This window comes from Hydractinia symbiolongicarpus, chromosome 9, assembly GCF_029227915.1.
Source record: "Hydractinia symbiolongicarpus strain clone_291-10 chromosome 9, HSymV2.1, whole genome shotgun sequence".
NCBI lineage: Eukaryota > Metazoa > Cnidaria > Hydrozoa > Anthoathecata > Hydractiniidae > Hydractinia > Hydractinia symbiolongicarpus.
The window spans coordinates 12,511,123-12,535,672 of NC_079883.1; the positions used below are offsets into that span (position 1 = coordinate 12,511,123).

The 24,550-nt window shown below is 44.1% G+C and overlaps 39 non-coding genes and 1 pseudogene across 39 annotated transcripts; all 40 read left to right on the plus strand.

The window, feature by feature from the left end:
- On the plus strand, window positions 1-110 carry LOC130659434 (5S ribosomal RNA; annotated as a pseudogene).
- Window positions 111-616: 506 nt separating this feature from the next.
- On the plus strand, window positions 617-735 carry LOC130658677 (5S ribosomal RNA). Its single transcript, XR_008985889.1, has one exon. It is a non-coding gene; the product is annotated as a 5S ribosomal RNA (ribosomal RNA).
- A 506-nt stretch (window positions 736-1,241) lies between these two features.
- On the plus strand, window positions 1,242-1,360 carry LOC130659250 (5S ribosomal RNA). Its single transcript, XR_008986461.1, has one exon. It is a non-coding gene; the product is annotated as a 5S ribosomal RNA (ribosomal RNA).
- Window positions 1,361-1,866: 506 nt separating this feature from the next.
- Window positions 1,867-1,985, plus strand: LOC130659301 (5S ribosomal RNA). Its single transcript, XR_008986513.1, has one exon. It is a non-coding gene; the product is annotated as a 5S ribosomal RNA (ribosomal RNA).
- A 506-nt stretch (window positions 1,986-2,491) lies between these two features.
- Window positions 2,492-2,610, plus strand: LOC130658857 (5S ribosomal RNA). Its single transcript, XR_008986070.1, has one exon. It is a non-coding gene; the product is annotated as a 5S ribosomal RNA (ribosomal RNA).
- A 506-nt stretch (window positions 2,611-3,116) lies between these two features.
- LOC130658678 (5S ribosomal RNA) lies at window positions 3,117-3,235 on the plus strand. The gene has a single exon (XR_008985890.1). It is a non-coding gene; the product is annotated as a 5S ribosomal RNA (ribosomal RNA).
- A 506-nt stretch (window positions 3,236-3,741) lies between these two features.
- Window positions 3,742-3,860, plus strand: LOC130658679 (5S ribosomal RNA). The gene has a single exon (XR_008985891.1). It is a non-coding gene; the product is annotated as a 5S ribosomal RNA (ribosomal RNA).
- Window positions 3,861-4,366: 506 nt separating this feature from the next.
- On the plus strand, window positions 4,367-4,485 carry LOC130658680 (5S ribosomal RNA). The gene has a single exon (XR_008985893.1). It is a non-coding gene; the product is annotated as a 5S ribosomal RNA (ribosomal RNA).
- A 506-nt stretch (window positions 4,486-4,991) lies between these two features.
- Window positions 4,992-5,110, plus strand: LOC130658858 (5S ribosomal RNA). Its single transcript, XR_008986071.1, has one exon. It is a non-coding gene; the product is annotated as a 5S ribosomal RNA (ribosomal RNA).
- Window positions 5,111-5,616: 506 nt separating this feature from the next.
- Window positions 5,617-5,735, plus strand: LOC130658681 (5S ribosomal RNA). Its single transcript, XR_008985894.1, has one exon. It is a non-coding gene; the product is annotated as a 5S ribosomal RNA (ribosomal RNA).
- Window positions 5,736-6,241: 506 nt separating this feature from the next.
- LOC130658682 (5S ribosomal RNA) lies at window positions 6,242-6,360 on the plus strand. The gene has a single exon (XR_008985895.1). It is a non-coding gene; the product is annotated as a 5S ribosomal RNA (ribosomal RNA).
- A 506-nt stretch (window positions 6,361-6,866) lies between these two features.
- LOC130658801 (5S ribosomal RNA) lies at window positions 6,867-6,985 on the plus strand. Its single transcript, XR_008986014.1, has one exon. It is a non-coding gene; the product is annotated as a 5S ribosomal RNA (ribosomal RNA).
- Window positions 6,986-7,491: 506 nt separating this feature from the next.
- On the plus strand, window positions 7,492-7,610 carry LOC130658827 (5S ribosomal RNA). The gene has a single exon (XR_008986040.1). It is a non-coding gene; the product is annotated as a 5S ribosomal RNA (ribosomal RNA).
- Window positions 7,611-8,116: 506 nt separating this feature from the next.
- On the plus strand, window positions 8,117-8,235 carry LOC130658684 (5S ribosomal RNA). The gene has a single exon (XR_008985897.1). It is a non-coding gene; the product is annotated as a 5S ribosomal RNA (ribosomal RNA).
- Window positions 8,236-8,741: 506 nt separating this feature from the next.
- On the plus strand, window positions 8,742-8,860 carry LOC130659009 (5S ribosomal RNA). Its single transcript, XR_008986220.1, has one exon. It is a non-coding gene; the product is annotated as a 5S ribosomal RNA (ribosomal RNA).
- Window positions 8,861-9,365: 505 nt separating this feature from the next.
- Window positions 9,366-9,484, plus strand: LOC130658947 (5S ribosomal RNA). The gene has a single exon (XR_008986160.1). It is a non-coding gene; the product is annotated as a 5S ribosomal RNA (ribosomal RNA).
- Window positions 9,485-9,990: 506 nt separating this feature from the next.
- LOC130658685 (5S ribosomal RNA) lies at window positions 9,991-10,109 on the plus strand. Its single transcript, XR_008985898.1, has one exon. It is a non-coding gene; the product is annotated as a 5S ribosomal RNA (ribosomal RNA).
- Window positions 10,110-10,615: 506 nt separating this feature from the next.
- Window positions 10,616-10,734, plus strand: LOC130658687 (5S ribosomal RNA). The gene has a single exon (XR_008985899.1). It is a non-coding gene; the product is annotated as a 5S ribosomal RNA (ribosomal RNA).
- A 506-nt stretch (window positions 10,735-11,240) lies between these two features.
- On the plus strand, window positions 11,241-11,359 carry LOC130659010 (5S ribosomal RNA). The gene has a single exon (XR_008986221.1). It is a non-coding gene; the product is annotated as a 5S ribosomal RNA (ribosomal RNA).
- Window positions 11,360-11,865: 506 nt separating this feature from the next.
- On the plus strand, window positions 11,866-11,984 carry LOC130658688 (5S ribosomal RNA). Its single transcript, XR_008985900.1, has one exon. It is a non-coding gene; the product is annotated as a 5S ribosomal RNA (ribosomal RNA).
- Window positions 11,985-12,490: 506 nt separating this feature from the next.
- On the plus strand, window positions 12,491-12,609 carry LOC130658689 (5S ribosomal RNA). The gene has a single exon (XR_008985901.1). It is a non-coding gene; the product is annotated as a 5S ribosomal RNA (ribosomal RNA).
- Window positions 12,610-13,115: 506 nt separating this feature from the next.
- Window positions 13,116-13,234, plus strand: LOC130658690 (5S ribosomal RNA). The gene has a single exon (XR_008985902.1). It is a non-coding gene; the product is annotated as a 5S ribosomal RNA (ribosomal RNA).
- Window positions 13,235-13,740: 506 nt separating this feature from the next.
- LOC130658953 (5S ribosomal RNA) lies at window positions 13,741-13,859 on the plus strand. The gene has a single exon (XR_008986165.1). It is a non-coding gene; the product is annotated as a 5S ribosomal RNA (ribosomal RNA).
- A 506-nt stretch (window positions 13,860-14,365) lies between these two features.
- LOC130658954 (5S ribosomal RNA) lies at window positions 14,366-14,484 on the plus strand. Its single transcript, XR_008986166.1, has one exon. It is a non-coding gene; the product is annotated as a 5S ribosomal RNA (ribosomal RNA).
- Window positions 14,485-14,990: 506 nt separating this feature from the next.
- LOC130658691 (5S ribosomal RNA) lies at window positions 14,991-15,109 on the plus strand. The gene has a single exon (XR_008985904.1). It is a non-coding gene; the product is annotated as a 5S ribosomal RNA (ribosomal RNA).
- A 506-nt stretch (window positions 15,110-15,615) lies between these two features.
- Window positions 15,616-15,734, plus strand: LOC130658692 (5S ribosomal RNA). The gene has a single exon (XR_008985905.1). It is a non-coding gene; the product is annotated as a 5S ribosomal RNA (ribosomal RNA).
- A 506-nt stretch (window positions 15,735-16,240) lies between these two features.
- Window positions 16,241-16,359, plus strand: LOC130659121 (5S ribosomal RNA). Its single transcript, XR_008986333.1, has one exon. It is a non-coding gene; the product is annotated as a 5S ribosomal RNA (ribosomal RNA).
- A 506-nt stretch (window positions 16,360-16,865) lies between these two features.
- On the plus strand, window positions 16,866-16,984 carry LOC130659031 (5S ribosomal RNA). The gene has a single exon (XR_008986242.1). It is a non-coding gene; the product is annotated as a 5S ribosomal RNA (ribosomal RNA).
- A 506-nt stretch (window positions 16,985-17,490) lies between these two features.
- LOC130658905 (5S ribosomal RNA) lies at window positions 17,491-17,609 on the plus strand. Its single transcript, XR_008986118.1, has one exon. It is a non-coding gene; the product is annotated as a 5S ribosomal RNA (ribosomal RNA).
- Window positions 17,610-18,115: 506 nt separating this feature from the next.
- Window positions 18,116-18,234, plus strand: LOC130659360 (5S ribosomal RNA). The gene has a single exon (XR_008986571.1). It is a non-coding gene; the product is annotated as a 5S ribosomal RNA (ribosomal RNA).
- Window positions 18,235-18,740: 506 nt separating this feature from the next.
- LOC130658907 (5S ribosomal RNA) lies at window positions 18,741-18,859 on the plus strand. Its single transcript, XR_008986119.1, has one exon. It is a non-coding gene; the product is annotated as a 5S ribosomal RNA (ribosomal RNA).
- A 506-nt stretch (window positions 18,860-19,365) lies between these two features.
- Window positions 19,366-19,484, plus strand: LOC130658799 (5S ribosomal RNA). Its single transcript, XR_008986011.1, has one exon. It is a non-coding gene; the product is annotated as a 5S ribosomal RNA (ribosomal RNA).
- A 506-nt stretch (window positions 19,485-19,990) lies between these two features.
- LOC130659361 (5S ribosomal RNA) lies at window positions 19,991-20,109 on the plus strand. The gene has a single exon (XR_008986572.1). It is a non-coding gene; the product is annotated as a 5S ribosomal RNA (ribosomal RNA).
- A 506-nt stretch (window positions 20,110-20,615) lies between these two features.
- Window positions 20,616-20,734, plus strand: LOC130658908 (5S ribosomal RNA). The gene has a single exon (XR_008986120.1). It is a non-coding gene; the product is annotated as a 5S ribosomal RNA (ribosomal RNA).
- Window positions 20,735-21,240: 506 nt separating this feature from the next.
- LOC130658800 (5S ribosomal RNA) lies at window positions 21,241-21,359 on the plus strand. Its single transcript, XR_008986012.1, has one exon. It is a non-coding gene; the product is annotated as a 5S ribosomal RNA (ribosomal RNA).
- Window positions 21,360-21,865: 506 nt separating this feature from the next.
- Window positions 21,866-21,984, plus strand: LOC130658693 (5S ribosomal RNA). The gene has a single exon (XR_008985906.1). It is a non-coding gene; the product is annotated as a 5S ribosomal RNA (ribosomal RNA).
- Window positions 21,985-22,490: 506 nt separating this feature from the next.
- LOC130659242 (5S ribosomal RNA) lies at window positions 22,491-22,609 on the plus strand. The gene has a single exon (XR_008986454.1). It is a non-coding gene; the product is annotated as a 5S ribosomal RNA (ribosomal RNA).
- A 506-nt stretch (window positions 22,610-23,115) lies between these two features.
- LOC130658694 (5S ribosomal RNA) lies at window positions 23,116-23,234 on the plus strand. Its single transcript, XR_008985907.1, has one exon. It is a non-coding gene; the product is annotated as a 5S ribosomal RNA (ribosomal RNA).
- Window positions 23,235-23,739: 505 nt separating this feature from the next.
- Window positions 23,740-23,858, plus strand: LOC130658696 (5S ribosomal RNA). The gene has a single exon (XR_008985909.1). It is a non-coding gene; the product is annotated as a 5S ribosomal RNA (ribosomal RNA).
- A 506-nt stretch (window positions 23,859-24,364) lies between these two features.
- On the plus strand, window positions 24,365-24,483 carry LOC130658789 (5S ribosomal RNA). The gene has a single exon (XR_008986001.1). It is a non-coding gene; the product is annotated as a 5S ribosomal RNA (ribosomal RNA).
- Window positions 24,484-24,550: the final 67 nt, after the last annotated feature.

The following is a 24,550-nucleotide window of genomic DNA, read 5'->3' on the forward strand; positions in this document are numbered from 1 at the left end:
GTCTACGGCCATACCACGATGAACACACGATGATCACGGAAGTTAAGCATCGTCGGGCCGGGATAGTACTTGGATGGGGGACCGCCTGGGAACTCCCGGTGTCGTAGGCTTTTCATTTTCATTTGTTGCCTTTTCATTTCAATGGCGCTGTGATATATTTCTTGTTATAACAATTAAGGAACGTGGCGGTTGTTGAAAGTGTTTCCTATGACATTTTCCTACGACATTTTCAGGTGATAGTACAAGAAAAAAGAGCTTTCAAATGCACACAAACTCGATCTATTGCCGATCATCCAATAACCCTGACGGAATGGCAAATAAAATAAAATTCCGCCGCCTTCCGAGGACTTATATCGCAATCACGTTTCGTAACAGCCAAGCGAGGTTTTACCTTAGCGTTTAAGTCACCACCGACATTTGGCCGCGCAACTATTCTAAGCTCATTCATTTTGACTTAAGGAGGGGGCGAGCGCGGACGCACGCCCCCACTACCAGAAATTGTACGGTCGAGTTACTGACGTTTGCAGTAATCGCAGAGGTCAGTAACTCAAAGAAATTAAATAAAAAAATTTGATCACAACGTCAAAATAAATTGCACGTATTTGCCCCTACTAATGTCTACGGCCATACCACGATGAACACACCCGTTCTCGTCTGATCACGGAAGTTAAGCATCGTCGGGCCGGGATAGTACTTGGATGGGGGACCGCCTGGGAACTCCCGGTGTCGTAGGCTTTTCATTTTCATTTGTTGCCTTTTCATTTCAATGGCGCTGTGATATATTTCTTGTAACAACAATTAAGGAACGTGGCGGTTGTTGAAAGTGTTTCCTATGACATTTTCCTACGACATTTTCAGGTGATAGTACAAGAAAAAAGAGCTTTCAAATGCATACAAACTCGATCTATTGCCGATCATCCAATAACCCTGACGGAATGGCAAATAAAATAAAATTCCGCCGCCTTCCGAGGACTTATATCGCAATCACGTTTCGTAACAGCCAAGCGAGGTTTTACCTTAGCGTTTAAGTCACCACCGACATTTGGCCGCGCAACTATTCTAAGCTCATTCATTTTGACTTAAGGAGGGGGCGAGCGCGGACGCAGGCCCCCACTACCAGAAATTGTACGGTCGAGTTACTGACGTTTGCAGTAATCGCAGAGGTCAGTAACTCAAAGAAATTAAATAAAAAAATTTGATCACAACGTCAAAATAAATTGCACGTATTTGCCCCTACTAATGTCTACGGCCATACCACGATGAACACACCCGTTCTCGTCTGATCACGGAAGTTAAGCATCGTCGAGCTGGGATAGTACTTGGATGGGGGACCGCCTGGGAACTCCCGGTGTCGTAGGCTTTTCATTTTCATTTGTTGCCTTTTCATTTCAATGGCGCTGTGATGTATTTCTTGTAATAACAATTAAGGAACGTGGCGGTTGTTGAAAGTGTTTCCTATGACATTTTCCTACGACATTTTCAGGTGATAGTACGAGAAAAAAGAGCTTTCAAATGCATACAAACTCGATCTATTGCCGATCATCCAATAACCCTGACGGAATGGCAAATAAAATAAAATTCCGCCGCCTTCCGAGGACTTATATCGCAATCACGTTTCGTAACAGCCAAGCGAGGTTTTACCTTAGCGTTTAAGTCACCACCGACATTTGGCCGCGCAACTATTCTAAGCTCATTCATTTTGACTTAAGGAGGGGGCGAGCGCGGACGCAGGCACCCACTACCAGAAATTGTACGGTCGAGTTACTGACGTTTGCAGTAATCGCAGAGGTCAGTAACTCAAAGAAATTAAATAAAACAATTTGATCACAACGTCAAAATAAATTGCACGTATTTGCCCCTACTAATGTCTACGGCCATACCACGATGAACACACCCGTTCTCGTCTCATCACGGAAGTTAAGCATCGTCGGGCCGGGATAGTACTTGGATGGGGGACCGCCTGGGAACTCCCGGTGTCGTAGGCTTTTCATTTTCATTTGTTGCCTTTTCATTTCAATGGCGCTGTGATATATTTCTTGTTATAACAATTAAGGAACGTGGCGGTTGTTGAAAGTGTTTCCTATGACATTTTCCCACGACATTTTCAGGTGATAGTAAGAGAAAAAAGAGCTTTCAAATGCATACAAACTCGATCTATTGCCGATCATCCAATAACACTGACGAAATGGCAAATAAAATAAAATTCCGCCGCCTTCCGAGGACTTATATCGCAATCACGTTTCGTAACAGCCAAGCGAGGTTTTACCTTGGCGTTTAAGTCACCACCGACATTTGGCCGCGCAACTATTCTAAGCTCATTCATTTTGACTTAAGGAGGGGGCGAGCGCGGACGCAGGCCCCCACTACCAGAAATTGTACGGTCGAGTTACTGACGTTTGCAGTAATCGCAGAGGTCAGTAACTCAAAGAAATTAAATAAAATAATTTGATCACAACGTCAAAATAAATTGCACGTATTTGCCCCTACTAATGTCTACGGCCATGCCACGATGAACACACCCGTTCTCGTCTGATCACGGAAGTTAAGCATCGTCGGGCCGGGATAGTACTTGGATGGGAGACCGCCTGGGAACTCCCGGTGTCGTAGGCTTTTCATTTTCATTTGTTGCCTTTTCATTTCAATGGCGCTGTGATATATTTCTTGTTATAACAATTAAGGAACGTGGCGGTTGTTGAAAGTGTTTCCTATGACATTTTCCTACGACATTTTCAGGTGATAGTACGAGAAAAAAGAGCTTTCAAATGCATACAAACTCGATCTATTGCCGATCATCCAATAACCCTGACGGAATGGCAAATAAAATAAAATTCCGCCGCCTTCCGAGGACTTATATCGCAATCACGTGTCGTAACAGCCAAGCGAGGTTTTACCTTAGCGTTTAAGTCACCACCGACATTTGGCCGCGCAACTATTCTAAGCTCATTCATTTTGACTTAAGGAGGGGGCGAGCGCGGACGCAGGCCCCCACTACCAGAAATTGTACGGTCGAGTTACTGACGTTTGCAGTAATCGCAGAGGTCAGTAACTCAAAGAAATTAAATAAAAAAATTTGATCACAACGTCAAAATAAATTGCACGTATTTGCCCGTGCTAATGTCTACGGCCATACCACGATGAACACACCCGTTCTCGTCTGATCACGGAAGTTAAGCATCGTCGGGCCGGGATAGTACTTGGATGGGGGACCGCCTGGGAACTCCCGGTGTCGTAGGCTTTTCATTTTCATTTGTTGCCTTTTCATTTCAATGGCGCTGTGATATATTTCTTGTTATAACAATTAAGGAACGTGGCGGTTGTTGAAAGTGTTTTCTATGACATTTTCCTACGACATTTTCAGGTGATAGTACGAGAAAAAAGAGCTTTCAAATGCATACAAACTCGATGTATTGCCGATCATCCAATAACCCTGACGGAATGGCAAATAAAGTAAAATTCCGCCGCCTTCAGAGGACTTATATCGCAATCACGTTTCGTAACAGCCAAGCGAGGTTTTCCCTTAGCGTTTAAGTCACCACCGACATTTGGCCGCGCAACTATTCTAAGCTCATTCATTTTGACTTAAGGAGGGGGCGAGCGCGGACGCAGGCCCCCACTACCAGAAATTGTACGGTCGAGTTACTGACGTTTGCAGTAATCGCAGAGGTCAGTAACTCAAAGAAATTAAATAAAAAAATTTGATCACAACGTCAAAATAAATTGCACGTATTTGCCCCTACTAATGTCTACGGCCATACCACGATGAACACACCCGTTCTCGTCTGATCACGGAAGTTAAGCATCGTCGGGCCGGGATAGTACTTGGATGGGGGACCGCCTGGGAACTCCCGGTGTCGTAGGCTTTTCATTTTCATTTGTTGCCTTTTCATTTCAATGGCGCTGTGATATATTTCTTGTTATAACAATTAAGGAACGTGGCGGTTGTTGAAAGTGTTTCCTATGACATTTTCCTACGACATTTTCAGGTGATAGTACGAGAAAAAAGAGCTTTCAAATGCATACAAACTCGATGTATTGCCGATCATCCAATAACCCTGACGGAATGGCAAATAAAATAAAATTCCGCCGCCTTCCGAGGACTTATATCGCAATCACGTTTCGTAACAGCCAAGCGAGGTTTTACCTTAGCGTTTAAGTCACCACCGACATTTGGCCGCGCAACTATTCTAAGCTCATTCATTTTGACTTAAGGAGGGGGCGAGCGCGGACGCAGGCCCCCACTACCAGAAATTGTACGGTCGAGTTACTGACGTTTGCAGTAATCGCAGAGGTCAGTAACTCAAAGAAATTAAATAAAAAAATTTGATCACAACGTCAAAATAAATTGCACGTATTTGCCCCTACTAATGTCTACGGCCATACCACGATGAACACACCCGTTCTCGTCTGATCACGGAAGTTAAGCATCGTCGGGCCGGGATAGTACTTGGATGGGGGACCGCCTGGGAACTCCCGGTGTCGTAGGCTTTTCATTTTCATTTGTTGCCTTTTCATTTCAATGGCGCTGTGATATATTTCTTGTTATAACAATTAAGGAACGTGGCGGTTGTTGAAAGTGTTTCCTATGACATTTTCCTACGACATTTTCAGGTGATAGTACGAGAAAAAAGAGCTTTCAAATGCATACAAACTCGATCTATTGCCGATCATCCAATAACCCTGACGGAATGGCAAATAAAATAAAATTCCGCCGCCTTCCGAGGACTTATATCGCAATCACGTTTCGTAACAGCCAAGCGAGGTTTTACCTTAGCGTTTAAGTCACCACCGACATTTGGCTGCGCAACTATTCTAAGCTCATTCATTTTGACTTAAGGAGGGGGCGAGCGCGGACGCAGGCCCCCACTACCAGAAATTGTACGGTCGAGTTACTGACGTTTGCAGTAATCGCAGAGGTCAGTAACTCAAAGAAATTAAATAAAAAAATTTGATCACAACGTCAAAATAAATTGCACGTATTTGCCCCTACTAATGTCTACGGCCATGCCACGATGAACACACCCGTTCTCGTCTGATCACGGAAGTTAAGCATCGTCGGGCCGGGATAGTACTTGGATGGGAGACCGCCTGGGAACTCCCGGTGTCGTAGGCTTTTCATTTTCATTTGTTGCCTTTTCATTTCAATGGCGCTGTGATATATTTCTTGTTATAACAATTAAGGAACGTGGCGGTTGTTGAAAGTGTTTCCTATGACATTTTCCTACGACATTTTCAGGTGATAGTACGAGAAAAAAGAGCTTTCAAATGCATACAAACTCGATCTATTGCCGATCATCCAATAACCCTGACGGAATGGCAAATAAAATAAAATTCCGCCGCCTTCCGAGGACTTATATCGCAATCACGTGTCGCAACAGCCAAGCGAGGTTTTACCTTAGCGTTTAAGTCACCACCGACATTTGGCCGCGCAACTATTCTAAGCTCATTCATTTTGACTTAAGGAGGGGGCGAGCGCGGACGCAGGCCCCCACTACCAGAAATTGTACGGTCGAGTTACTGACGTTTGCAGTAATCGCAGAGGTCAGTAACTCAAAGAAATTAAATAAAAAAATTTGATCACAACGTCAAAATAAATTGCACGTATTTGCCCGTGCTAATGTCTACGGCCATACCACGATGAACACACCCGTTCTCGTCTGATCACGGAAGTTAAGCATCGTCGGGCCGGGATAGTACTTGGATGGGGGACCGCCTGGGAACTCCCGGTGTCGTAGGCTTTTCATTTTCATTTGTTGCCTTTTCATTTCAATGGCGCTGTGATATATTTCTTGTTATAACAATTAAGGAACGTGGCGGTTGTTGAAAGTGTTTTCTATGACATTTTCCTACGACATTTTCAGGTGATAGTACGAGAAAAAAGAGCTTTCAAATGCATACAAACTCGATGTATTGCCGATCATCCAATAACCCTGACGGAATGGCAAATAAAGTAAAATTCCGCCGCCTTCTGAGGACTTATATCGCAATCACGTTTCGTAACAGCCAAGCGAGGTTTTCCCTTAGCGTTTAAGTCACCACCGACATTTGGCCGCGCAACTATTCTAAGCTCATTCATTTTGACTTAAGGAGGGGGCGAGCGCGGACGCAGGCCCCCACTACCAGAAATTGTACGGTCGAGTTACTGACGTTTGCAGTAATCGCAGAGGTCAGTAACTCAAAGAAATTAAATAAAAAAATTTGATCACAACGTCAAAATAAATTGCACGTATTTGCCCCTACTAATGTCTACGGCCATACCACGATGAACACACCCGTTCTCGTCTGATCACGGAAGTTAAGCATCGTCGGGCCGGGATAGTACTTGGATGGGGGACCGCCTGGGAACTCCCGGTGTCGTAGGCTTTTCATTTTCATTTGTTGCCTTTTCATTTCAATGGCGCTGTGATATATTTCTTGTTATAACAATTAAGGAACGTGGCGGTTGTTGAAAGTGTTTCCTATGACATTTTCCTACGACATTTTCAGGTGATAGTACGAGAAAAAAGAGCTTTCAAATGCATACAAACTCGATGTATTGCCGATCATCCAATAACCCTGACGGAATGGCAAATAAAATAAAATTCCGCCGCCTTCCGAGGACTTATATCGCAATCACGTTTCGTAACAGCCAAGCGAGGTTTTACCTTAGCGTTTAAGTCACCACCGACATTTGGCCGCGCAACTATTCTAAGCTCATTCATTTTGACTTAAGGAGGGGGCGAGCGCGGACGCAGGCCCCCACTACCAGAAATTGTACGGTCGAGTTACTGACGTTTGCAGTAATCGCAGAGGTCAGTAACTCAAAGAAATTAAATAAAAAAATTTGATCACAACGTCAAAATAAATTGCACGTATTTGCCCCTACTAATGTCTACGGCCATACCACGATGAACACACCCGTTCTCGTCTGATCACGGAAGTTAAGCATCGCCGGGCCGGGATAGTACTTGGATGGGGGACCGCCTGGGAACTCCCGGTGTCGTAGGCTTTTCATTTTCATTTGTTGCCTTTTCATTTCAATGGCGCTGTGATATATTTCTTGTTATAACAATTAAGGAACGTGGCGGTTGTTGAAAGTGTTTCCTATGACATTTTCCTACGACATTTTCAGGTGATAGTACGAGAAAAAAGAGCTTTCAAATGCATACAAACTCGATCTATTGCCGATCATCCAATAACCCTGACGGAATGGCAAATAAAATAAAATTCCGCCGCCTTCCGAGGACTTATATCGCAATCACGTTTCGTAACAGCCAAGCGAGGTTTTACCTTAGCGTTTAAGTCACCACCGACATTTGGCCGCGCAACTATTCTAAGCTCATTCATTTTGACTTAAGGAGGGGGCGAGCGCGGACGCAGGCCCCCACTACCAGAAATTGTACGGTCGAGTTACTGACGTTTGCAGTAATCGCAGAGGTCAGTAACTCAAAGAAATTAAATAAAAAAATTTGATCACAACGTCAAAATAAATTGCACGTATTTGCCCCTACTAATGTCTACGGCCATACCACGATGAACACACCCGTTCTCGTCTGAGCACGGAAGTTAAGCATCGTCGGGCCGGGATAGTACTTGGATGGGGGACCGCCTGGGAACTCCCGGTGTCGTAGGCTTTTCATTTTCATTTGTTGCCTTTTCATTTCAATGGCGCTGTGATATATTTCTTGTTATAACAATTAAGGAACGTGGTGGTTGTTGAAAGTGTTTCCTATGACATTTTCCTACGACATTTTCAGGTGATAGTACGAGAAAAAAGAGCTTTCAAATGCATACAAACTCGATCTATTGCCGATCATCCAATAACCCTGACGGAATGGCAAATAAAATAAAATTCCGCCGCCTTCCGAGGACTTATATCGCAATCACGTTTCGTAACAGCCAAGCGAGGTTTTACCTTAGCGTTTAAGTCACCACCGACATTTGGCCGCGCAACTATTCTAAGCTCATTCATTTTGACTTAAGGAGGGGGCGAGCGCGGACGCAGGCCCCCACTACCAGAAATTGTACGGTCGAGTTACTGACGTTTGCAGTAATCGCAGAGGTCAGTAACTCAAAGAAATTAAATAAAAAAATTTGATCACAACGTCAAAATAAATTGCACGTATTTGCCCCTACTAATGTCTACGGCCATACCACGATGAACACACCCGTTCTCGTCTGATCACGGAAGTTAAGCATCGTCGGGCCGGGATAGTACTTGGATGGGGGACCGCCTGGGAACTCCCGGTGTCGTAGGCTTTTCATTTTCATTTGTTGCCTTTTCATTTCAATGGCGCTGTGATATATTTCTTGTTATAACAATTAAGGAACGTGGCGGTTGTTGAAAGTGTTTCCTATGACATTTTCCTACGACATTTTCAGGTGATAGTACGAGAAAAAAGAGCTTTCAAATGCATACAAACTCGATCTATTGCCGATCATCCAATAACCCTGACGGAATGGCAAATAAAATAAAATTCCGCCGCCTTCCGAGGACTTATATCGCAATCACGTTTCGTAACAGCCAAGCGAGGTTTTACCTTAGCGTTTAAGTCACCACCGACATTTGGCCGCGCAACTATTCTAAGCTCATTCATTTTGACTTAAGGAGGGGGCGAGCGCGGACGCAGGCCCCCACTACCAGAAATTGTACGGTCGAGTTACTGACGTTTGCAGTAATCGCAGAGGTCAGTAACTCAAAGAAATTAAATAAAAAAATTTGATCACAACGTCAAAATAAATTGCACGTATTTGCCCCTACTAATGTCTACGGCCATACCACGATGAACACACCCGTTCTCGTCTGATCACGGAAGTTAAGCATCGTCGGGCCGGGATAGTACTTGGATGGGGGACCGCCTGGGAACTCCCGGTGTCGCAGGCTTTTCATTTTCATTTGTTGCCTTTTCATTTCAATGGCGCTGTGATATATTTCTTGTTATAACAATTAAGGAACGTGGCGGTTGTTGAAAGTGTTTCCTATGACATTTTCCTACGACATTTTCAGGTGATAGTACGAGAAAAAAGAGCTTTCAAATGCATACAAACTCGATCTATTGCCGATCATCCAATAACCCTGACGGAATGGCAAATAAAATAAAATTCCGCCGCCTTCCGAGGACTTATATCGCAATCACGTTTCGTAACAGCCAAGCGAGGTTTTACCTTAGCGTTTAAGTCACCACCGACATTTGGCCGCGCAACTATTCTAAGCTCATTCATTTTGACTTAAGGAGGGACGAGCGCGGACGCAGGCCCCCACTACCAGAAATTGTACGGTCGAGTTACTGACGTTTGCAGTAATCGCAGAGGTCAGTAACTCAAAGAAATTAAATAAAAAAATTTGATCACAACGTCAAAATAAATTGCACGTATTTGTCCCTACTAATGTCTACGGCCATACCACGATGAACACACCCGTTCTCGTCTGATCACGGAAGTTAAGCATCGTCGGGCCGGGATAGTATTTGGATGGGGGACCGCCTGGGAACTCCCGGTGTCGTAGGCTTTTCATTTTCATTTGTTGCCTTTTCATTTCAATGGCGCTGTGATATATTTCTTGTTATAACAATTAAGGAACGTGGTGGTTGTTGAAAGTGTTTCCTATGACATTTTCCTACGACATTTTCAGGTGATAGTACGAGAAAAAAGAGCTTTCAAATGCATACAAACTCGATCTATTGCCGATCATCCAATAACCCTGACGGAATGGCAAATAAAATAAAATTCCGCCGCCTTCCGAGGACTTATATCGCAATCACGTTTCGTAACAGCCAAGCGAGGTTTTACCTTAGCGTTTAAGTCACCACCGACATTTGGCCGCGCAACTATTCTAAGCTCATTCATTTTGACTTAAGGAGGGGGCGAGCGCGGACGCAGGCCCCCACTACCAGAAATTGTACGGTCGAGTTACTGACGTTTGCAGTAATCGCAGAGGTCAGTAACTCAAAGAAATTAAATAAAAAAATTTGATCACAACGTCAAAATAAATTGCACGTATTTGCCCCTACTAATGTCTACGGCCATACCACGATGAACACACCCGTTCTCGTCTGATCACGGAAGTTAAGCATCGTCGGGCCGGGATAGTACTTGGATGGGGGACCGCCTGGGAACTCCCGGTGTCGTAGGCTTTTCATTTTCATTTGTCGCCTTTTCATTTCAATGGCGCTGTGATATATTTCTTGTTATAACAATTAAGGAACGTGGCGGTTGTTGAAAGTGTTTCCTATGACATTTTCCTACGACATTTTCAGGTGATAGTACGAGAAAAAAGAGCTTTCAAATGCATACAAACTCGATGTATTGCCGATCATCCAATAACCCTGACGGAATGGCAAATAAAGTAAAATTCCGCCGCCTTCTGAGGACTTATATCGCAATCACGTTTCGTAACAGCCAAGCGAGGTTTTCCCTTAGCGTTTAAGTCACCACCGACATTTGGCCGCGCAACTATTCTAAGCTCATTCATTTTGACTTAAGGAGGGGGCGAGCGCGGACGCAGGCCCCCACTACCAGAAATTGTACGGTCGAGTTACTGACGTTTGCAGTAACCGCAGAGGTCAGTAACTCAAAGAAATTAAATAAAAAAATTTGATCACAACGTCAAAATAAATTGCACGTATTTGCCCCTACTAATGTCTACGGCCATACCACGATGAACACACCCGTTCTCGTCTGATCACGGAAGTTAAGCATCGTCGGGCCGGGATAGTACTTGGATGGGGGACCGCCTGGGAACTCCCGGTGTCGTAGGCTTTTCATTTTCATTTGTTGCCTTTTCATTTCAATGGCGCTGTGATATATTTCTTGTTATAACAATTAAGGAACGTGGCGGTTTGTGAAAGTGTTTCCTATGACATTTTCCTACGACATTTTCAGGTGATAGTACGAGAAAAAAGAGCTTTCAAATGCATACAAACTCGATCTATTGCCGATCATCCAATAACCCTGACGGAATGGCAAATAAAATAAAATTCTGCCGCTTTCCGAGGACTTATATCGCAATCACGTTTCGTAACAGCCAAGCGAGGTTTTACCTTAGCGTTTAAGTCACCACCGACATTTGGCCGCGCAACTATTCTAAGCTCATTCATTTTGACTTAAGGAGGGGGCGAGCGCGGACGCAGGCCCCCACTACCAGAAATTGTACGGTCGAGTTACTGACGTTTGCAGTAATCGCAGAGGTCAGTAACTCAAAGAAATTAAATAAAAAAATTTGATCACAACGTCAAAATAAATTGCACGTATTTGCCCCTACTAATGTCTACGGCCATACCACGATGAACACACCCGTTCTCGTCTGATCACGGAAGTTAAGCATCGTCGGGCCGGGATAGTACTTGGATGGGGGACCGCCTGGGAACTCCCGGTGTCGCAGGCTTTTCATTTTCATTTGTTGCCTTTTCATTTCAATGGCGCTGTGATATATTTCTTGTTATAACAATTAAGGAACGTGGCGGTTGTTGAAAGTGTTTCCTATGACATTTTCCTACGACATTTTCAGGTGATAGTACGAGTAATCAGAGCTTTCAAATGCATACAAACTCGATCTATTGCCGATCATCCAATAACCCTGACGGAATGGCAAATAAAATAAAATTCCGCCGCCTTCCGAGGACTTATATCGCAATCACGTTTCGTAACAGCCAAGCGAGGTTTTACCTTAGCGTTTAAGTCACCACCGACATTTGGCCGCGCAACTATTCTAAGCTCATTCATTTTGACTTAAGGAGGGGACGAGCGCGGACGCAGGCCCCCACTACCAGAAATTGTACGGTCGAGTTACTGACGTTTGCAGTAATCGCAGAGGTCAGTAACTCAAAGAAATTAAATAAAAAAATTTGATCACAACGTCAAAAAAAATTGCACGTATTTGTCCCTACTAATGTCTACGGCCATACCACGATGAACACACCCGTTCTCGTCTGATCACGGAAGTTAAGCATCGTCGGGCCGGGATAGTACTTGGATGGGGGACCGCCTGGGAACTCCCGGTGTCGTAGGCTTTTCATTTTCATTTGTTGCCTTTTCATTTCAATGGCGCTGTGATATATTTCTTGTTATAACAATTAAGAAACGTGGTGGTTGTTGAAAGTGTTTCCTATGACATTTTCCTACGACATTTTCAGGTGATAGTACGAGAAAAAAGAGCTTTCAAATGCATACAAACTCGATCTATTGCCGATCATCCAATAACCCTGACGGAATGGCAAATAAAATAAAATTCCGCCGCCTTCCGAGGACTTATATCGCAATCACGTTTCGTAACAGCCAAGCGAGGTTTTACCTTAGCGTTTAAGTCACCACCGACATTTGGCCGCGCAACTATTCTAAGCTCATTCATTTTGACTTAAGGAGGGGGCGAGCGCGGACGCAGGCCCCCACTACCAGAAATTGTACGGTCGAGTTACTGACGTTTGCAGTAATCGCAGAGGTCAGTAACTCAAAGAAATTAAATAAAAAAATTTGATCACAACGTCAAAATAAATTGCACGTATTTGCCCCTACTAATGTCTACGGCCATACCACGATGAACACACCCGTTCTCGTCTGATCACGGAAGTTAAGCATCGTCGGGCCGGGATAGTACTTGGATGGGGGACCGCCTGGGAACTCCCGGTGTCGTAGGCTTTTCATTTTCATTTGTTGCCTTTTCATTTCAATGGCGCTGTGATATAGTTCTTGTTATAACAATTAAGGAACGTGGCGGTTGTTGAAAGTGTTTCCTATGACATTTTCCTACGACATTTTCAGGTGATAGTACGAGAAAAAAGAGCTTTCAAATGCATACAAACTCGATGTATTGCCGATCATCCAATAACCCTGACGGAATGGCAAATAAAGTAAAATTCCGCCGCCTTCTGAGGACTTATATCGCAATCACGTTTCGTAACAGCCAAGCGAGGTTTTCCTTTAGCGTTTAAGTCACCACCGACATTTGGCCGCGCAACTATTCTAAGCTCATTCATTTTGACTTAAGGAGGGGGCGAGCGCGGACGCAGGCCCTCACTACCAGAAATTGTACGGTCGAGTTACTGACGTTTGCAGTAACCGCAGAGGTCAGTAACTCAAAGAAATTAAATAAAAAAATTTGATCACAACGTCAAAATAAATTGCACGTATTTTCCCCTACTAATGTCTACGGCCATACCACGATGAACACACCCGTTCTCGTCTGATCACGGAAGTTAAGCATCGTCGGGCCGGGATAGTACTTGGATGGGGGACCGCCTGGGAACTCCCGGTGTCGTAGGCTTTTCATTTTCATTTGTTGCCTTTTCATTTCAATGGCGCTGTGATATATTTCTTGTTATAACAATTAAGGAACGTGGCGGTTTGTGAAAGTGTTTCCTATGACATTTTCCTACGACATTTTCAGGTGATAGTACGAGAAAAAAGAGCTTTCAAATGCATACAAACTCGATCTATTGCCGATCATCCAATAACCCTGACGGAATGGCAAATAAAATAAAATTCCGCCGCTTTCCGAGGACTTATATCGCAATCACGTTTCGTAACAGCCAAGCGAGGTTTTACCTTAGCGTTTAAGTCACCACCGACATTTGGCCGCGCAACTATTCTAAGCTCATTCATTTTGACTTAAGGAGGGGGCGAGCGCGGACGCAGGCCCCCACTACCAGAAATTGTACGGTCGAGTTACTGACGTTTACAGTAATCGCAGAGGTCAGTAACTCAAAAAAATTAAATAAAAAAATTTGATCACAACGTCAAAATAAATTGCACGTATTTGCCCCTACTAATGTCTACGGCCATACCACGATGAACACACCCGTTCTCGTCTGATCACGGAAGTTAAGCATCGTCGGGCCCGGATAGTACTTGGATGGGAGACTGCCTGGGAACTCCCGGTGTCGTAGGCTTTTCATTTTCATTTGTTGCCTTTTCATTTCAATGGCGCTGTGATATATTTCTTGTAATAACAATTAAGGAACGTGGCGGTTGTTGAAAGTGTTTCCTTAGACATTTTCCTACGACATTTTCAGGTGATAGTACAAGAAAAAAGAGCTTTCAAATGCATACAAACTCGATCTATTGCCGATCATCCAATAACCCTTACGGAATGGCAAATAAAATAAAATTCCGCCGCCTTCCAAAGACTTATATCGCAATCACGTTTCGTAACAGCCAAGCGAGGTTTTACCTTATCGTTTAAGTCACCACCGACATTTGGCCGCGCAACTATTCTAAGCTCATTCATTTTGACTTAAGGAGGGGGCGAGCGCGGACGCAGGCCCCCACTACCAGAAATTGTACGGTCGAGTTACTGACGTTTGCAGTAATCGCAGAGGTCAGTAACTCAAAGAAATTAAATAAAAAAATTTGATCACAACGTCAAAATAAATTGCACGTATTTGCCCCTACTAATGTCTACGGCCATACCACGATGAACACACCCGTTCTCGTCTGATCACGGAAGTTAAGCATCGTCGGGCCGGGATAGTACTTGGATGGGGGACCGCATGGGAACTCCCGGTGTCGCAGACTTTTCATTTTCATTTGTTGCCTTTTCATTTCAATGGCGCTGTGATATATTTCTTGTTATAACAATTAAGGAACGTGGCGGTTGTTGAAAGTGTTTCCTATGACATTTTCCTACGACTTTTTCAGGTGATAGTACGAGAAAAAAGAGCTTTCAAATGCATACAAACTCGATCTATTGCCGATCATCCAATAACCCTGACGGAATGGCAAATAAAATAAAATTCCACCGCCTTCCGAGGACTTATATCGCAATCACGTTTCGTAACAGCCAAGCGAGGTTTTACCTTAGCGTTTAAGTCACCACCGACATTTGGCCGCGCAACTATTCTAAGCTCATTCATTTTGACTTAAGGAGGGGGCGAGCGCGGACGCAGGCCCCCACTACCAGAAATTGTACGGTCGAGTTACTGACGTTTGCAGTAATCGCAGAGGTCAGTAACTCAAAGAAATTAAATAAAAAAATTTGATCACAACGTCAAAATAAATTGCACGTATTTGTCCCTACTAATGTCTACGGCCATACCACGATGAACACACCCGTTCTCGTCTGATCACGGAAGTTAAGCATCGTCGGGCCGGGATAGTACTTGGATGGGGGACCGCCTGGGAACTCCCGGTGTCGTAGGCTTTTCATTTTCATTTGTTGCCTTTTCATTTCAATGGCGCTGTGATATATTTCTTGTTATAACAATTAAGGAACGTGGTGGTTGTTGAAAGTGTTTCCTATGATATTTTCCTACGACATTTTCAGGTGATAGTACGAGAAAAAAGAGCTTTCAAATGCATACAAACTCGATCTATTGCCGATCATCCAATAACCCTGACGGAATGGCAAATAAAATAAAATTCCGCCGCCTTCCGAGGACTTATATCGCAATCACGTTTCGTAACAGCCAAGCGAGGTTTTACCTTAGCGTTTAAGTCACCACCGACATTTGGCCGCGCAACTATTCTAAGCTCATTCATTTTGACTTAAGGAGGGGGCGAGCGCGGACGCAGGCCCCCACTACCAGAAATTGTACGGTCGAGTTACTGACGTTTGCAGTAATCGCAGAGGTCAGTAACTCAAAGAAATTAAATAAAAAAATTTGATCACAACGTCAAAATAAATTGCACGTATTTGCCCCTACTAATGTCTACGGCCATACCACGATGAACACACCCGTTCTCGTCTGATCACGGAAGTTAAGCATCGTCGGGCCGGGATAGTACTTGGATGGGGGACCGCCTGGGAACTCCCGGTGTCGTAGGCTTTTCATTTTCATTTGTTGCCTTTTCATTTCAATGGCGCTGTGATATATTTCTTGTTATAACAATTAAGGAACGTGGCGGTTGTTGCAAGTGTTTCCTATGACATTTTCCTACGACATTTTCAGGTGATAGTACGAGAAAAAAGAGCTTTCAAATGCATACAAACTCGATCTATTGCCGATCATCCAATAACCCTGACGGAATGGCAAATAAAATAAAATTCCGCCGCCTTCCGAGGACTTATATCGCAATCACGTTTCGTAACAGCCAAGCGAGGTTTTACCTTAGCGTTTAAGTCACCACCGACATTTGGCGGCGCAACTATTCTAAGCTCATTCATTTTGACTTAAGGAGGGGGCGAGCGCGGACGCAGGCCCCCACTACCAGAAATTGTACGGTCGAGTTACTGACGTTTGCAGTAATCGCAGAGGTCAGTAACTCAAAGAAATTAAATAAAAAAATTTGATCACAACGTCAAAATAAATTGCACGTATTTGCCCCTACTAATGTCTACGGCCATACCACGATGAACACACCCGTTCTCGTCTGATCACGGAAGTTAAGCATCGTCGGGCCGGGATAGTACTTGGATGAGGGACCGCCTGGGAACTCCCGGTGTCGTAGGCTTTTCATTTTCATTTGTTGCCTTTTCATTTCAATGGCGCTGTGATATATTTCTTGTTATAACAATTAAGGAACGTGGCGGTTGTTGAAAGTGTTTCCTATGACATTTTCCTACGACATTTTCAGGTGATAGTACGAGAAAAAAGAGCTTTCAAATGCATACAAACTCGATGTATTGCCGATCATCCAATAACCCTGACGGAATGGCAAATAAAATAAAATTCCGCCGCCTTCCGAGGACTTATATCGCAATCACGTTTCGTAACAGCCAAGCAAGGTTTTACCTTAGCGTTTAAGTCACCACCGACATTTGGCCGCGCAACTCTTCTAAGCTCGTTCATTTTGACTTAAGGAGGGGGCGAGCGCGGACGCAGGCCCCCACTACCAGAAATTGTACGGTCGAGTTACTGACGTTTGCAGTAATCGCAGAGGTCAGTAACTCAAAGAAATTAAATAAAAAAATTTGATCACAACGTCAAAATAAATTGCACGTATTTGCCCCTACTAATGTCTACGGCTATACCACGATGAACACACCCGTTCTCGTCTGATCACGGAAGTTAAGCATCGTCGGACCGGGATAGTACTTGGATGGGGGACCGCCTGGGAACTCCCGGTGTCGTAGGCTTTTCATTTTCATATGTTGCCTTTTCATTTCAATGGCGCTGTGATTTATTTCTTGTCATAACAATTAAGGAACGTGGCGGTTGTTGAAAGTGTTTCCTATGACATTTTCCTACGACATTTTCAGGTGATAGTACGAGAAAAAAGAGCTTTCAAATGCATACAAACTCGATCAATTGCCGATCATCCAATAACCCTGACGGAATGGCAAATAAAATAAAATTCCGCCGCCTTCCGAGGACTTATATCGCAATCACGTTTCGTAACAGCCAAGCGAGGTTTTACCTTAGCGTTTAAGTCACCACCGACATTTGGCCGCGCAACTATTCTAAGCTCATTCATTTTGACTTAAGGAGGGGGCGAGCGCGGACGCAGGCCCCCACTACCAGAAATTGTACGGTCGAGTTACTGACGTTTGCAGTAATCGCAGAGGTCAGTAACTCAAAGAAATTAAATAAAAAAATTTGATCACAACGTCAAAATAAATTGCACGTATTTGCCCCTACTAATGTCTACGGCCATACCACGATGAACACACCTGTTCTCGTCTGATCACGGAAGTTAAGCATCGTCGGGCCGGGATAGTACTTGGATGGGGGACCGCCTGGGAACTCCCGGTGTCGTAGGCTTTTCATTTTCATTTGTTGCCTTTTCATTTCAATGGCGCTGTGATATATTTCTTGTTATAACAATTAAGGAACGTGGCGGTTGTTGAAAGTGTTTCCTATGACATTTTCCTACGACATTTTCAGGTGATAGTACGAGAAAAAAGAGCTTTCAAATGCATACAAACTCGATCTATTGCCGATCATCCAATAACCCTGACGGAATGGCAAATAAAATAAAATTCCGCCGCCTTCCGAGGACTTATATCGCAATCACGTTTCGTAACAGCCAAGCGAGGTTTTACCTTAGCGTTTAAGTCACCACCGACATTTGGCCGCGCAACTATTCTAAGCTCATTCATTTTGACTTAAGGAGGGGGCGAGCGCGGACGCAGGTCCCCACTACCAGAAATTGTACGGTCGAGTTACTGACGTTTGCAGTAATCGCAGAGGTCAGTAACTCAAAGAAATTAAATAAAAAAATTTGATCACAACGTCAAAATAAATTGCACGTATTTGCCCCTACTAATGTCTACGGCTATACCACGATGAACACACCCGTTCTCGTCTGATCACGGAAGTTAAGCATCGTCGGACCGGGATAGTACTTGGATGGGGGACCGCCTGGGAACTCCCGTTGTCGTAGGCTTTTCATTTTCATATGTTGCCTTTTCATTTCAATGGCGCTGTGATTTATTTCTTGTCATAACAATTAAGGAACGTGGCGGTTGTTGAAAGTGTTTCCTATGACATTTTCCTACGACATTTTCAGGTGATAGTACGAGAAAAAAGAGCTTTCAAATGCATACAAACTCGATCAATTGCCGATCATCCAATAACCCTGACGGAATGGCAAATAAAATAAAATTCCGCCGCCTTCCGAGGACTTATATCGCAATCACGTTTCGTAACAGCCAAGCGAGGTTTTACCTTAGCGTTTAAGTCACCACCGACATTTGGCCGCGCAACTATTCTAAGCTCATTCATTTTGACTTAAGGAGGGGGCGAGCGCGGACGCAGGCCCCCACTACCAGAAATTGTACGGTCGAGTTACTGACGTTTGCAGTAATCGCAGAGGTCAGTAACTCAAAGAAATTAAATAAAAAAATTTGATCACAACGTCAAAATAAATTGCACGTATTTGCCCCTACTAATGTCTACGGCCATACCACGATGAACACACCTGTTCTCGTCTGATCACGGAAGTTAAGCATCGTCGGGCCGGGATAGTACTTGGATGGGGGACCGCCTGGGAACTCCCGGTGTCGTAGGCTTTTCATTTTCATTTGTTGCCTTTTCATTTCAATGGCGCTGTGATATATTTCTTGTTATAACAATTAAGGAACGTGGCGGTTGTTGAAAGTGTTTCCTATGACATTTTCCTACGACATTTTCAGGTGATAGTACGAGAAAAAAGAGCTTTCAAATGCATACAAACTCGATCTATTGCCGATCATCCAATAACCCTGACGGAATGGCAAATAAAATAAAATTCCGCCGCCTTCCGAGGACTTATATCGCAATCACGTTTCGTAACAGCCAAGCGAGGTTTTACCTTAGCGTTTAAGTCACCACCGACATTTGGCCGCGCAACTATTCTAAGCTCATTCATTTTGACTTAAGGAGGGGGCGAGCGCGGACGCAGGTCCCCACTACCAGAAATTGTACGGTCGAGTTACTGACGTTTGCAGTAATCGCAGAGGTCAGTAACTCAAAGAAATTAAATAAAAAAATTTGATCACAACGTCAAAATAAATTGCACGTATTTGCCCTTACTAATGTCTACGGCCATACCACGATGAACACACCCGTTCTCGTCTGATCACGGAAGTTAAGCATCGTCGGGCCGGAATAGTACTTGGATGGGGGACCGCCTGGGAACTCCCGGTGTCGTAGGCTTTTCATTTTCATTTGTTGCCTTTTCATTTCAATGGCGCTGTGATATATTTCTTGTTATAACAATTAAGGAACGTGGCGGTTGTTGAAAGTGTTTCCTATGACATTTTCCTACGACATTTTCAGGTGATAGTACGAGAAAAAAGAGCTTTCAAATGCATACAAACTCGATCTATTGCCGATCATCCAATAACCCTGACGGAATGGCAAATAAAATAAAATTCCGCCGCCTTCCGAGGACTTATATCGCAATCACGTTTCGTAACAGCCAAGCGAGGTTTTACCTTAGCGTTTAAGTCACCACCGACATTTGGCCGCGCAACTATTCTAAGCTCATTCATTTTGACTTAAGGAGGGGGCGAGCGCGGACGCAGGTCCCCACTACCAGAAATTGTACGGTCGAGTTACTGACGTTTGCAGTAATCGCAGAGGTCAGTAACTCAAAGAAATTAAATAAAAAAATTTGATCACAACGTCAAAATAAATTGCACGTATTTGCCCCTACTAATGTCTACGGCTATACCACGATGAACACACCCGTTCTCGTCTGATCACGGAAGTTAAGCATCGTCGGACCGGGATAGTACTTGGATGGGGGACCGCCTGGGAACTCCCGTTGTCGTAGGCTTTTCATTTTCATATGTTGCCTTTTCATTTCAATGGCGCTGTGATTTATTTCTTGTCATAACAATTAAGGAACGTGGCGGTTGTTGAAAGTGTTTCCTATGACATTTTCCTACGACATTTTCAGGTGATAGTACGAGAAAAAAGAGCTTTCAAATGCATACAAACTCGATCAATTGCCGATCATCCAATAACCCTGACGGAATGGCAAATAAAATAAAATTCCGCCGCCTTCCGAGGACTTATATCGCAATCACGTTTCGTAACAGCCAAGCGAGGTTTTACCTTAGCGTTTAAGTCACCACCGACATTTGGCCGCGCAACTATTCTAAGCTCATTCATTTTGACTTAAGGAGGGGGCGAGCGCGGACGCAGGCCCCCACTACCAGAAATTGTACGGTCGAGTTACTGACGTTTGCAGTAATCGCAGAGGTCAGTAACTCAAAGAAATTAAATAAAAAAATTTGATCACAACGTCAAAATAAATTGCACGTATTTGCCCCTACTAATGTCTACGGCCATACCACGATGAACACACCTGTTCTCGTCTGATCACGGAAGTTAAGCATCGTCGGGCCGGGATAGTACTTGGATGGGGGACCGCCTGGGAACTCCCGGTGTCGTAGGCTTTTCATTTTCATTTGTTGCCTTTTCATTTCAATGGCGCTGTGATATATTTCTTGTTATAACAATTAAGGAACGTGGCGGTTGTTGAAAGTGTTTCCTATGACATTTTCCTACGACATTTTCAGGTGATAGTACGAGAAAAAAGAGCTTTCAAATGCATACAAACTCGATCTATTGCCGATCATCCAATAACCCTGACGGAATGGCAAATAAAATAAAATTCCGCCGCCTTCCGAGGACTTATATCGCAATCACGTTTCGTAACAGCCAAGCGAGGTTTTACCTTAGCGTTTAAGTCACCACCGACATTTGGCCGCGCAACTATTCTAAGCTCATTCATTTTGACTTAAGGAGGGGGCGAGCGCGGACGCAGGTCCCCACTACCAGAAATTGTACGGTCGAGTTACTGACGTTTGCAGTAATCGCAGAGGTCAGTAACTCAAAGAAATTAAATAAAAAAATTTGATCACAACGTCAAAATAAATTGCACGTATTTGCCCTTACTAATGTCTACGGCCATACCACGATGAACACACCCGTTCTCGTCTGATCACGGAAGTTAAGCATCGTCGGGCCGGAATAGTACTTGGATGGGGGACCGCCTGGGAACTCCCGGTGTCGTAGGCTTTTCATTTTCATTTGTTGCCTTTTCATTTCAATGGCGCTGTGATATATTTCTTGTTATAACAATTAAGGAACGTGGCGGTTGTTGAAAGTGTTTCCTATGACATTTTCCTACGACATTTTCAGGTGATAGTACGAGAAAAAAGAGCTTTCAAATGCATACAAACTCGATCTATTGCCGATCATCCAATAACCCTGACGGAATGGCAAATAAAATAAAATTCCGCCGCCTTCCGAGGACTTATATCGCAATCACGTTTCGTAACAGCCAAGCGAGGTTTTACCTTAGCGTTTAAGTCACCACCGACATTTGGCCGCGCAACTATTCTAAGCTCATTCATTTTGACTTAAGGAGGGGGCGAGCGCGGACGCAGGCCCCCACTACCAGAAATTGTACGGTCGAGTTACTGACGTTTGCAGTAATCGCAGAGGTCAGTAACTCAAAGAAATTAAATAAAAAAATTTGATCACAACGTCAAAATAAATTGCACGTATTTGCCCCTACTAATGTCTACGGCCATACCACGATGAACACACCCGTTCTCGTCTGATCACGGAAGTTAAGCATCGTCGGGCCGGGATAGTACTTGGATGGGGGACCGCCTGGGAACTCCCGGTGTCGTAGGCTTTTCATTTTCATTTGTTGCCTTTTCATTTCAATGGCGCTGTGATATATTTCTTGTTATAACAATTAAGGAACGTGGCGGTTGTTGAAAGTGTTTCCTATGACATTTTCCTACGACATTTTCAGGTGATAGTACGAGAAAAAAGAGCTTTCAAATGCATACAAACTCGATCTATTGCCGATCATCCAATAACCCTGACGGAATGGCAAATAAAATAAAATTCCGCCGCCTTCCGAGGACTTATATCGCAATCACGTTTCGTAACAGCCAAGCGAGGTTTTACCTTAGCGTTTAAGTCACCACCGACATTTGGCCGCGCAACTATTCTAAGCTCATTCATTTTGACTTAAGGAGGGGGCGAGCGCGGACGCAGGCCCCCACTACCAGAAATTGTACGGTCGAGTTACTGACGTTTGCAGTAATCGCAGAGGTCAGTAACTCAAAGAAATTAAATAAAAAAATTTGATCACAACGTCAAAATAAATTGCACGTATTTGCCCCTACTAATGTCTACGGCCATACCACGATGAACACACCCGTTCTCGTCTGATCACGGAAGTTAAGCATCGTCGGGCCGGGATAGTACTTGGAAGGGGGACCGCCTGGGAACTCCCGGTGTCGCAGGCTTTTCATTTTCATTTGTTGCCTTTTCATTTCAATGGCGCTGTGATATATTTCTTGTTATAACAATTAAGGAACGTGGCGGTTGTTGAAAGTGTTTCCTATGACATTTTCCTACGACATTTTCAGGTGATAGTACGAGAAAAAAGAGCTTTCAAATGCATACAAACTCGATCTATTGCCGATCATCCAATAACCCTGACGGAATGGCAAATAAAATAAAATTCCGCCGCCTTCCGAGGACTTATATCGCAATCACGTTTCGTAACAGCCAAGCGAGGTTTTACCTTAGCGTTTAAGTCACCACCGACATTTGGCCGCGCAACTATTCTAAGCTCATTCATTTTGACTTAAGGAGGGGGCGAGCGAGGACGCAGGCCCCCACTACCAGAAATTGTACGGTCGAGTTACTGACGTTTGCAGTAATCGCAGAGGTCAGTAACTCAAAGAAATTAAATAAAAAAATTTGATCACAACGTCAAAATAAATTGCACGTATTTGCCCCTACTAATGTCTACGGCCATACCACGATGAACACACCCGTTCTCGTCTGATCACGGAAGTTAAGCATCGTCGGGCCGGGATAGTACTTGGATGGGGGACCGCCTGGGAACTCCCGGTGTCGTAGGCTTTTCATTTTCATTTGTTGCCTTTTCATTTCAATGGCGCTGTGATATATTTCTTGTTATAACAATTAAGGAACGTGGCGGTTGTTGAAAGTGTTTCCTATGACATTTTCCTACGACATTTTCAGGTGATAGTACGAGAAAAAAGAGCTTTCAAATGCATACAAACTCGATCTATTGCCGATCATCCAATAACCCTGACGGAATGGCAAATAAAATAAAATTCCGCCGCCTTCCGAGGACTTATATTGCAATCACGTTTCGTAACAGCCAAGCGAGGTTTTACCTTAGCGTTTAAGTCACCACCGACATTTGGCCGCGCAACTATTCTAAGCTCATTCATTTTGACTTAAGGAGGGGGCGAGCGCGGACGCAGGCCCCCACTACCAGAAATTGTACGGTCGAGTTACTGACGTTTGCAGTAATCGTAGAGGTCAGTAACTCAAAGAAATTAAATAAAAAATTTGATCACAACGTCAAAATAAATTGCACGTATTTGCCCCTACTAATGTCTACGGCCATACCACGATGAACACACCCGTTCTCGTCTGATCACGGAAGTTAAGCATCGTCGGGCCGGGATAGTACTTGGATGGGGGACCGCCTGGGAACTCCCGGTGTCGTAGGCTTTTCATTTTCATTTGTTGCCTTTTCATTTCAATGGTGCTGTGATATATTTCTTGTTATAACAATTAAGGAACGTGGCGGTTGTTGAAAGTGTTTCCTATGACATTTTCCTACGACATTTTCAGGTGATAGTACGAGAAAAAAGAGCTTTCAAATGCATACAAACTCGATCTATTGCCGATCATCCAATAACCCCGACGGAATGGCAAATAAAATAAAATTCCGCCGCCTTCCGAGGACTTATATCGCAATCACGTTTCGTAACAGCCAAGCGAGGTTTTACCTTAGCGTTTAAGTCACCACCGACATTTGGCCGCGCACCTATTCTAAGCTCATTCATTTTGACTTAAGGAGGGGGCGAGCGCGGACGCAGGCCCCCACTACCGGAAATTGTACGGTCGAGTTACTGACGTTTGCAGTAATCGCAGAGGTCAGTAACTCAAAGAAATTAAATAAAAAAATTTGATCACAACGTCAAAATAAATTGCACGTATTTGCCCCTACTAATGTCTACGGCCATACCACGATGAACACACCCGTTCTCGTCTGATCACGGAAGTTAAGCATCGTCGGGCCGGGATAGTACTTGGATGGGGGACCGCCTGGGAACTCCCGGTGTCGTAGGCATTTCATTTTCATTTGTTGCCTTTTCATTTCAATGGCGCTGTGAATATTTCTTGTTATAACAATTAAG